Raw genomic sequence first — 12020 nt, 5'->3', positions numbered from 1 at the left:
CTGAGTAGTAATCCATTGTGTATATATACCACATCTTCCGAATCCAATCATCTGTCGATGGACATTTGGGTTGTTTCCATGTCCTGGCTATTGTGAATAGTGCTGCAATGAACATGCGGGTGCACGTGTCTCTTTTCAGTAGAGTTTTGTCCGGATAGATGCCCAAGAGTGGGATTGCGGGGTCATATGGAAGTTCTTTTTTTTTTTTTTTTTTTTTTGTCTTTTGTTGTTGTTGTTGTTGCTATTTCTTGGGCCGCTCCTGCGGCATATGGAGGTTCCCAGGCTAGGGGTTAAATCGGAGCTGTAGCCACCGGCCTACGCCAGAAAAGGAATCCCGCCACAGCAACGCGGGATCTGAGCCGCGTCTGCAACCTACACCACAGCTCACGGCAACGCCGGATCGTTAACCCACTGAGCAAGGGCAGGGACCGAACCCGCAACCTCATGGTTCCTAGTCGGATTCGTTAACCACTGCGCCACGACGGGAACTCCTGGAAGTTCTATGTATAGATTTCTAAGGTATCTCCAAACTGTTCTCCATAGTGGCTGTACCAGTTTACATTCCCACCAACAGTGCAGGAGGGTTCCCTTTTCTCCACAGCCCCTCCAGCACTTGTTATTTGTGGATTTATTAATGATGGCCATTCTGACTGGTGTGAGGTGGTATCTCATGGTAGTTTTGATTTGCATTTCTCTTATAATCAGCGATGTTGAGCATTTTTTCATGTGTTTGTTGGCCATCTGTATATCTTCTTTGGAGAAATGTCTATTCAGGTCTTTTGCCCATTTTTCCATTGATTGATTGGTTTTTTTGCTGTTGAGTTGTATAAGTTGCTTATATATTCTAGAGATTAAGCCCTTGTCCGTTGCATCATTTGAAACTATTTTCTCCCATTCTGTAAGTTGTCTTTTTGTTTTCTTTTGGGTTTCCTTTGCTGTGCAAAAGCTTGTCAGTTTGATGAGGTCCCATGGGTTTATTTTTGCTCTAATTTCTATTGCTTTGGGAGACTGACCTGAGAAAATATTCATAATGTTTATGTCAGAGAGTGTTTTGCCTATGTTTTCTTCTAGGAGTTTGATGGTGTCCTGTCGTATATTTAAGTCTTTCAGCCATTTGGAGTTTATTTTTGTGCATGGTGTGAGGGTGTGTTCTAGTTTCATTGCTTTGCATGCAGCTGTCCAGGTTTCCCAGCAATGCTTGCTGAATAGACTTTCTTTTTCCCATTTTATGTTCTTGCCTCCCTTGTCAAAGATTAATTGACCATAGGTGTCAGGGTTTATTTCCGGATTCTCTATTCTGTTCCATTGGTCTGTCTGTCTGTTTTGATACCAGTACCACACTGTTTTCATGACTGTGGCTTTGTAGTATTTCTTGAAGTCTGGGAGAGTTACGCCTCCTGCTTGGTTTTTGTTTCTCAGGATTGCTTTGGCGATTCTGGGTCTTTTGTTGTTCCATATAAACGTTTGGATTGTTTGTTCTAGTTCTGTGATAAATATCATGGGTAATTTGATAGGGATTGCATTGAATGTGTAGATTGCTTTGGGTAGTGTGGCCATTTTTACAATATTGATTTTCCCAATCCAGGAACATGGAATATCTTTCCATTTCTTTACATCTTCTTTGATTTCTTTGATTAAAGTTTTATAGTTCTCGGCATATAGGTCCTTTACCTCCTTGGTCAGGTGTATTCCGAGGTATTTGATTTTGTGAGGTGCAATTTTAAAAGGTATCGTATTTTTGTATTCCTTTTCTAATGTTTCATTGCTGGTATACAGAAATGCAACTGACTTCTGAATGTTAATCTTATATCCTGCTACTTTGCTGAATTTATTAATCAGTTCAAGGAGTTTTGGGGTTGAGTCCTTAGGGTTTTCTAGGTATAGTATCATGTCATCTGCAACAGTGACAGTTTGATCTCTTCTCTTCCTATATGGATGCCTTTTATTTCTTTTGTTTGTCTAATTGCTGTGGCTAAGACTTCCAAAACTATGTTGAAGAGCAGTGGTGAGAGTGGACACCCCTGTCTTGTTCCAGATTTGAGTGAGAAGGCTTTCAGTTTTTCCCCATTGAGGATTATATTTGCTGTGGGTTTACCATAAATGGCTTTGATTATATTCAGCTTCCATAAATGGCTTTGATTATATTCAGGTTCCCTCTCTATACCCACTTTGGCGAGGGTCTTGATCATGAATGGATGTTGAACTTTGTCAAATGCTTTTTCTGCGTCTATTGAGATGATCATATGATTTTTGACTTTTTTTTTTTTGTTAATGTGGTGTATGATGCTGATTGATTTGCTTATGTTGAACCATCCTTGTGAACCTGGGATGAACCCAACCTGGTCATGGTGTATAATTTTTTTGGTATGTTGTTGGATTCGGTTGGCTAAGATTTTATTGAGAATTTTTGCATCTATATTCATCAATGATATTGGGCGATAGTTTTCTTTTTTGGTGGTATCTCTGTCTGGTTTTGGAATGAGGGTGATGGTGGCCTCATAGAATGTCTTTGGGAGTAGTCCTTCTTCTTCAACCTTTTGAAAGAGTTTAAGGAGGATGGGCACCAGATCCTCTTTATATGTTTGATAAAATTCACCTGTGAAGCCATCTGGTCCTGGACTTTTATTTGTAGGGAGTGATTTTATGACCTCTTCAATTTCATTTCTAGTGATCAGTCTGTTCAGTTGGTCTGTTTCTTCTTGATTCAGTTTTGGCAGGCTGTAAGATTCTAGAAAATTGTCCATTTCTTCCAGATTGTCAAACTTGTTGCCATACAGTTGTTCATAGTATTCTCTTATGGTTTTTTGTATTTCTGCTGTATCCGTTGTGATTTCTCCTTTTTCATTTATAATTTTGGTGATTTGGGTTCTTTCTCTCCTCTTTTTAGTGAGTCTGGCCAGGGGTTTGTCAATTTTGTTCACCTTTTCAAAGAACCAGCTCTTGGTTTTATTAATTTTCTCTATTGTTTTTTGAGTCTCTATTTTATTGATTTCTTCTTCGATCTTTATAATTTCCTTCCTTCTGCTGACTTTAGGACTTTTCTGTTCTTCTTTTTCTAATTCGTTTAGGTGGAGGGTTAAGTTGTCAATTTGGGATCGTTCTTCTTTTTTGAGAAAGGCCTGTATTGCTATAAATTTCCCTCTGAGCACTGCTTTCGCAGCATCCCATAGATTTTGAGAGGTTGTGTCTTCATTATCATTTGTCTCAAGGTAGTTTTTAATTTCCTTCTTGATTTCCTCATTGACCCATTGGTTTTTTAGTAGCATGTTGTTGAGTCTCCATGGAGTAGGTTTTTTCTCTTTGCTTTTCCCATGGTTGATTTCTAATTTCATGGCATTGTGGTCAGAGAAGATACTTGAGATAATGTCTACGCTCCTAAATTTATTGAGATTCGCTTTGTGTCCCAATATGTGGTCGATTCTTGAGAATGTTCCATGAGCATTTGAGAAGAATGTGTATTCTGATTTTTTTGGATGTAGTGTCCTGAAGATATCAATGAAGTCTAACTTTTCTATTGTTTCCTTTAGGATCTCTGTTGCTTTATTGGTTTTCTGTCTAGAGGATCTGTCCATTGATGTGAGGGGGGTATTTAGGTCTCCTACTATGATTGTATTCTCATCAATATCTCCCTTTATGTCTGTTAATATTTGTTGTATGTATCTGGGTGCTCCTATATTTGGGGCATATATGTTGATGATAGCAACATCCTCTCCTTGGATGGATCCCTTAATCATTAAATAGTGTCCTTCTTTGTCTTTCTTTATGTCTTTTGTTTTAAAGTCTATTTTGTCTGCTATGAGCGTTGCGACTCCTGCTTTTCTGTCATGTCTATTGGCGTGAAATATTTTTCCCCAGCCTTTCACTTTCAATCTATATGTATCTTTTGTCCTAAGGTGAGTTTCTTGTAGGCAGCCTATTGAAGGTTTTTGCCTTTTTATCCACTCAGCCACTCTGTGTCTTTTGATTGGGGCATTCAGTCCATTGACATTTAAGGTGATAATTGATAGATGATTATTTATTGCCATTTGAACCTCGTGTTCCAGTTGATTCTATGGTTCTCCATTCTTCCTTTCTTTTTTTTTTTTTTTTTTTTTTGGTTGGATGGTCTCCTGTTATTATCTGCTTGAGTATATTTTTTTTTCATTTTTTGCAAATGCAATATTTGGTTTTGGCTTGTGGTTGCCCTGTTTTTTCAGTATGCTAACCCCTTCCCATAATTGTGTGTTTTAGCCTGATGGTCCTGTAAGTTCAAACACTTCATTACTATATTAAAATTAAGAAGAGAGACATAGAAACAAACAAAAAGGGTTATTTACTTCCTACCATCCCTTGCCCACATTTTATGGTTTTGATGACTCTTTTTTATTTTTTTCTTTTTAATTTTATTTTGTTTGAAGCATGTTCATGATTAAATCTGTATGCTGGCTTATTTGAGTGACTGCTCTCTGATTGCGGTTTCCTCAGTCCTAGTTCCTCCTCTTCTTCTTCTTTTTTTTTTTTCTTTTCTTTTCTTTTTTCTTCCCTTTCCTTCCTTTCTTTTTGGTTTAGAGAAGCCCTTTCCATATTTCCTTTAACCTGGGTTTTGTGTTGCTGTATTCTTTAAGTTTTTGTTTGGTGGGAAAAATTTTTATTTCCCCTTCTATTTTAAATGATATTCTTGCTGGATAGAGTATTCTAGGTTGCATATTTTTTCCTTTTAGCACTTTAAATATCTCTTGCCATTCCCTCCTGGCCTGTAGTGTTTCTGTAGAGAAATCAGCTGATATTCTTATGGGGGTTCCCTTGTAGGTAACATTCTGGTTTTCTCTTGCTGCCTTTAGGATCCTCTCTTTATCACTAACTTTTGCCATTTTTATTATGATGTGTCTTGGTGTGGGTCTGTTTGGGTTCAGTTTGTTTGGGGCCCTCTGTGCTTCTTGTATCTTGAATCCAGTATCCTTTAGATTTGGGAAGTTTCCAGCAATAATTTCTTCAAATATATTTTCCATTCCCTCATCTTTTTCTACTCCTTCTGGAATTCCTATTATGCGTAGATTGGCCTGCTTTATATTATCCCATAGGTCTCTTATATTGCTTTCCAGTTTTTTGATTTGGGTTTTCTGTTGACCGGATTGAGTGATTTCCATTATTCTATCTTCCATATCACTGATTCGTTCTTCTGCATTATTCATTCTGGTTTTTACTGCCCCTAGTTCAGTTTGCATCTCTGCAAATGAATGTTCTAGTTTTTCTTGGCTCCTCCTTATATTTTCTAGTTCCTTTCTGAGGGTATCTGCATTACTGTTCATATCGTCTCTTAATTCCTTCAGTATTCTCACTATTTCGCTTTTGAACTCCAGGTCTGTCAGACTGCAGAGATCTGTTTCATTGTTGACTGTTTTAGGTGAGTTCTCCTGTTGGTTTGACTGGGGGTGGTTTCTCAGCTTCTTCATCTTGCTTGTTGTTTTCTTTCTCCTGAGGGAGTTGTACTCTCCTTGATCGGGCAGTGTTTGCCTTCTCACTGCTGTGGAATATTTCCTGAGGGCTAGCGTTGTTGGTCAATCTTTTTTGAGGCAGTGTGGCTTTTCTGGAGTGTTGATGGGGCTAACAGTGTTTCTTTGAAGCAAAGGAGGACTTCCTGAGGGCAGACAGGACTGGGAGGTCCACTGTTTGATCTTTCCCCCGGTAGGTGACTTTCCAGGGTGCGGGATCCCTTTCTCCTCCGCAGTTCCCTTTCCGGAGCGCCCGTCCCGCTCGGATTCACCTTCTCTCACTCTCCTCTTTTCTCCCGTTCTGCCCAATAATGTCACGAACTTCTTGCCGTTATTGGAGTTTAGGTTCCTCTGCCAGTGATTGGCTGCTGTTCTGTGCGAGTCATTTATTCTGTAGATGTGCTTTTTTTGTTGTGTTTGTATGAGAGGGTGAGAGTGTCCCCCTCCTCCTCTGCATCTTGTCCTCTCTGGTTTATTTTATTTTATTGGTCTTTTTGCCATTTCTAGGGCCACTCCCTCAGCATATGGAGGTTCCCAGGCCAGGGGTCGAATCAGAGCTTAGCCACCGGCCTACACCACAGCCACAGCAACTCGGGATCCGAGCCGCTTCTGCGACCTATACCACAGCTCACAGCCGGGTCCTTAACCCACTGAGAAAGGCCAGGGATCCAACCCGCAACCTCATGGTTCCTAGTCGGATTCGTTAACCACTGAGCCACGACGGGAACTCCAGGCACCTGGTTTATTAACACATCAACTGGACAACTCTGCCTTTCGCCATTTAACCTCATTGTGAACGAACAACCCCAACACTTCTCAGGTTCTCGGGGACCCTGGGAGAGCCGGCCCTCCTGCTTCCGGGGAAGGGGTGAGAGCACAGGGAGGAGGTGCGAGCACACCACTATTCCTCAAAGAAGGCCATGGTGAGCTCCCCTGCGGCATCTCTGTGCTGCGGCTCCTCCCTCGGCTCCGGCTCTTTTCCAACATCCTCCATGAGCTGCTCCAGGTCCAGGTCCCTGGAGGCTTCATCGTCAGAGGGGACACTTCCAGCCCCCAGAGGCCATGCCTCCTGGGGTTCAGGCCCCTCCCTCCCCACCACGGGACAGGCCCCACAAGGAGCTGGTGGAGTCAGCCCCTCAGGCGCTATTCTACCTTCTTTTTCCTCAGACGAGCTGCTTAGTGAGACCTTGCTTTGGGGAGCTTTGAAGTTTTTCTTAGGGCCTAACTGAAAATGTGACAAAACTAAGTTTTTACGTTCTACAAGTCAAACTCCTGATTTTCTCATCCCAAAACAATCTCTGAAAAAGATGACATTTTTCACGGGCAGTTCCCATTGTGGCTCAGCAGTAACAAACCCAACTAGTAGCCATGAGGATGCGGATTCAATCCCTGGCCTTGCTCAGTGGGTTAAGAATCTAGCATTGCCGTGACCTGTGGTGTAGGTTGCAGGCATTGCTTGGATCCCATATTGCTGTGGCTGTGCTGTAGGCCAGAGGCTACACTCCAACTCAACCCCTAGAGGGAACTTCCATATGCCACAGGTGCAGCCCTAAAAAGCAAAAAAATTTTTAAAAATGACGTTTTCAGTTGAAAGAAACTAGGTGGCTTTGGAGTCAGAAAGACCTAGATTTAAGCCATGGAAAAGCCATATGCTACACTGGTCTGAAGCAACACATTTTAAACCCTTTGAGCTCAGTCTCTTTCTCTCTAAAATGCCACATATCCATTCATCGAATGAATCAAACAAATAAAGGGAATAAGCATAGATGTAGCTATCTAGCCAGCCCACAGAACTGCTAATAAACGTTAGTTCCCGCCTTCTCACCATTCGCCTGTCCCTAGAACAAATACAGTCAATAACCATTATGTTTCTAGAACATGTGTTGCATTCATACAAAATGCTTCCTTAGGATCACAAAAGGCAGAAAAAGTGCAAGGCAAAAATAGGAACAAAGAACAAGGGAAACAAAAACAGCAGAGAATACTATACGTATCACTCTAACTGTACTGATAACCACACTGAATGCCAATGGTCTAAGTGCACCAATTAAAAGACAAAGATTGGCAGTTCCCTTGTGGCTCAAGGTTAAGGACACAGCGTTGCTATAGCTGTGGGGCAGGCTGCAACTGCTGTTGGATCCCTGGCCTGGGATCTTCCACATGCTGAGAGTCCGGCCAAAACAATAATAATAAAATTAAATAAAAATAGGGACTCCCATCTCGCCTCAGCCGGTTAAGGACACACTGTTGTCTCTGTAAGGAAGTGGGTTCGATCCTCAGCCTTGCTCAGTGGGTTAAGGACCCAGCGTTGCCACAAGCTGCAGTGGAGGTCACAGATGCAGGTCACATCTCGTGTGGCCAAGAGCATGGTGTAGGCCTCAGGTGCAGCTCCTGGGAACTGCCGTATGCCTCAGGTGCAGCCATAAAAAGAAAATACTACTACTAATAATATAACAAAGGACTAAGATTGTCAAAGTGGATCAAAAAAAATTACCCATGGTGCTTCATTGGGTTGAGGATGCAGCATTATAACTGTTGTGGCTGAGGTCACTGCTGCGGCACAGGTTCAGTCCCTAGCCCAGGAACCTCCTCGTGTCACGGGCATGGCCAAAAAACAAAAACAAACAAACAAAAAAACACTGCCTACCTATACCCATAGGTTGTCTACAAGAAACTCACTTTAAAGATAAAGACATACAAATTGAAAGCAAATGGATGGAGAAAAATAGACTATGCTGACACTAATGAAAAGAAAGCAAAACAGCTACATTAATTTCAGACAAAGAAGACTGCAAAGTAAGGAAAGTAATCAGAGATAAAGAGGCCACTACATAATGACAAAGGGAGCAATTCTCTAAGAAGAAATAAAAATGTCCAACATATATGCCCCTAATAACAGAGCGTCAAACGAGGCAAGGTAAAAAGTGATGGACCTCTAAGGAGAAATAAATAGACAATCCACTGTCATAGCTGGAGATGCCAATACCCCCCACTTTCAGAAACAACAGAAACTCAGTAAGGACATACTTGAACTCAACAAATGAGTATAATTCACATCAAGAGACCACTTCAGGCAACAAATGTAGAATACACATTTTTCCCAAGCTACATGGAACATGCACCAAGACAGACATTCTGGGCCACAAAACACACCCAAACAAATGTTAAAGACTAGAAATCATACAATTTCTGCTCAGATCACACTGGAATTAAACTAGAAGTTTGTAGCAGAAAGATAACAAGAAAATCCCAAAATACATGCCGATGGAACAGCACACTTCTAAATACACATGGATCAAAGAAGAAATCTCCAGAGAAATTTTTAAATATTTTGTTCTTGTTAGGGGTTTTTGGTCTTTTTTATTTTTCTTAGGGCTGCACCTGTGGCATACAGAGGTTCCCAGGCTAGGGATCCAATCAGAGCTGAAGCCTACACCATAGCCACAACAATGCTGGATCCAAGTCACATCTGCAACCTACACCACAGCTCACGGCAGCACTGGATCCTTAACCCACTGAGCAAGGCCAGGGATCAAACCTGCCTCCTCGTGGATGCTAGTCAGGTTCACTGACCACTGAGCCACAATGGGAGCTCCACATACTTTAATTTAAAAAAAAAAAAGTTTTACAAAGAAAAATCAGTAGAAAAAAATAAAACAAAAAGATCAATAAAGTTGACAAGCCTCTGGCTAAGCTAGTAAGAAAGAACATAAAGAACACAAATTTCTAAAAATTACTAATATCAGAAATAAAAATGGGGATATCACTACAGATCTCATGGACATTAAAAAGATAATAAAGGGGAGCTCCTTGGTGGCCTAGCAGTTAACGACTCTGGTGTTGTCACTGCTGTGGCTTGGGTCACTGCTGTGGCATGGATTCAATCCCTGGTCCAGGAGCTCCCTCATGCCACAGCCTCAGCCACACACACACAAAAAAAAAAAAAAAAAAAAAGGAAAGGAAACGTTTGAACAATTCTATTCCTACAAATTTGTTAACCTAGAAGAAATCAACCAATTTCTTGAAATACACCATCTGCCAAAACTCCAACAAGGGAAAAAAAAAAAAAAACAGACAATCCAAATAGGCCTTTGTGGGACTCTGGGCACCCCTGCAGGGTGCTCTCACCATGTTGCTGTCCACAGTCACCTTTGCCAAGAGCTTGTCAAAAACAACTCTGGTGAAAATGATGAGCAAAGCTGCAACAGGCTATTCCTTCCACACTAAGAGAAACCGACGACGGGAGAAAATGACTCTACTGCATTATGACCTAGTTGTGAGGGAAAAAAAAGTCCTCTTTGTGGAAGAGAAAAAAATACGCTCCCTCTAAACAATGGACTGAAAATCAATCTGATGGATAAATGAAAAAACTGAGGACATGATACTGATTCAGAAATTCTGCAGCATGTAATGAAAGAAGTAGAAATGGCCCAGAGTCACTGCCTCCTGTGATGTGAAGGCCATTTGAAGGAAAACAATGCAGTGAAAGAAAGTTCTTTATATTAGGACGTATAGCACTGTATCACATTTATTTATCTTTCTGGATATTTTATAGCCCTTAATAAAAATATTAAAATCGCCAACAAATAAATTGGCCTATATGTATTAAAGCAATTGAAAACCATTTGTAACCTCTCAAAGCAGAAAATACCAAGAAGCTCCCAGTGCGGCTCGGCAGTAAGGAACCTCACTAGTACCATGAGGACGAGGGTTCGCTCCCCGGCCTCACTCAGTGAGTTAAGGATCCCGTGTCACTGTGCCTGTGGCATAGGCCAGCAGCTACACTTCCAATTCGACTCTTAGCCTGGGAACTTCCATACGCCATGGGGGCAGCCCCATGCCTCCCCACCCCCCCCCCAGCAAAAAAAGAAAACTCCAAGCCCAGATGGGTTCACTGGTGAATTCCACCAAACACTGAAATGAAGAAATTACGCCAATTTTCCACAGTCTTCCTCAGAGAATAGAAGCAGAGAGACTGATTCCTAACTCATTACATGAAGCCAGCATTGCCTTTATACCAAAATAGACAAAGACACACTGCAAGGGGAAAAAACTACAAACCACTATCTCTCATGAACTGAGATGTAAAATTCCTCAACCAAATATTAGCAAATTAAATCCAACACATATTTTAAAAATTATATACCATGAACGAGTGGAAGTTACCCAAGTCACGCAAGGTTGGCTCAACACTTGAAAATCAATGAATGTAGTCCACCACATTAACAGGCTATGAAGCCAAAGTACAGGAGCATAATAGATGCAGAAAAAGCATTCAACCAAATCCCACACTCATTCATGATTTCTTTTCTTTTTTTTTTGCTTTTTAGGGCTGCACCCTCAGCACATGGAGGTTCCCAGGCTAGGGGTCAAATCGGAGCTTCATCTGCGACCTACAGCACAGCTCACAGCAACACCAGATCCTTAACCCACTGAGCAAGGCCAGGGATCGAACCTGCGTCCTCATGGATGCCAGTCAGATTTGTTAACTGCTGAGCCACGACGGCAAGAACTCCCCATTTACAATTTTTTAAAAACTCTCACTAAACTAGGAACAGAGTGGAACTTTCTCAACTTGATAAAGAACATCTACAAAAAGCCAAAAGCTAATATTATACTTAATGGAGGAAAACCTGAATCGTTCCCACTAAGATCAGGTACAAAGCAAGGATATCCCCTCTCACCACTGTGTTTCAACATCATACTGAACGCCTGAGATAATGCCATCTGGCCATAAAAGGAAATCAAAGGTATACTGATTTGGAAGGATGACATAAAACTGTCTTTTTTCACAGATGACATGACTATCCATGTAGAAAATCTGAAAGATTTGGCAAAACAAACAAACAAAAACTCCTGGAACTAATCAATGATTGTCGCAAGGTTACAGGATACATGTTTAAGATAAAAGTCAGTTGCTTTCCGGAGTTCTCATCATGGCTCAGCGGTTAATGAATCTGACTGGCAACCCGGAGGACACAGGTTTGATCCCTGGCCTTGCTCAGTGGGTTAAGGATCTGGTGTTGTAGGTCGCAGATGCAGCTCGGATCCTGCATTGCTGTGGTGTAGGCCGGCAGCCTTAGCTCCCATTAGACCCCTAGCCTGGGAACTATGCCTTAGGTATGGCCCTCAAAAGACAAAAGGCTAAAAAAAGAAAAAAATACAAGATACCACCACACATCTATTGGAATGGCCAAAATTCTGAACACTGATCACATGGAATGCTGGCAAGGATGTGAAGCAATAGGAACTTTCACACATTGCTGGTAAGAATGCAAAATGGGACAGCCACTTGGGAAGACAGTTTGGTGGCTTTCGCAGATCTGAACCCCTCGTATTGTCAGATCCATTTGTTGTTCATTAACTGTATGAGTCTTTTCAAAGAGTCAAATTGTGGCTTTCTCTCTCCTCTCTCTGTTTGTTTTCTGTGACATTGATTGGTTTATATTTATTATTGATATCCTTTGATTTGGGGGATGATTTTGCGCTTCTTTGTCTAACTTTTTGAATAAATCTATATATAGCTCCATCCATTTCAGCTATTTTTCG

The 12020-nt window shown here is 41.3% G+C and overlaps 1 pseudogene; it reads left to right on the top strand.

Moving 5' to 3' along the window:
• On the top strand, positions 9028 to 10831 carry LOC100525914 (annotated as a pseudogene).

This window comes from Sus scrofa, chromosome 3, assembly GCF_000003025.6.
Source record: "Sus scrofa isolate TJ Tabasco breed Duroc chromosome 3, Sscrofa11.1, whole genome shotgun sequence".
Lineage (NCBI taxonomy): Eukaryota > Metazoa > Chordata > Mammalia > Artiodactyla > Suidae > Sus > Sus scrofa.
Note: the sequence above shows the minus strand (reverse complement) of the source record. Positions and strands in the feature narration are given on the sequence as shown.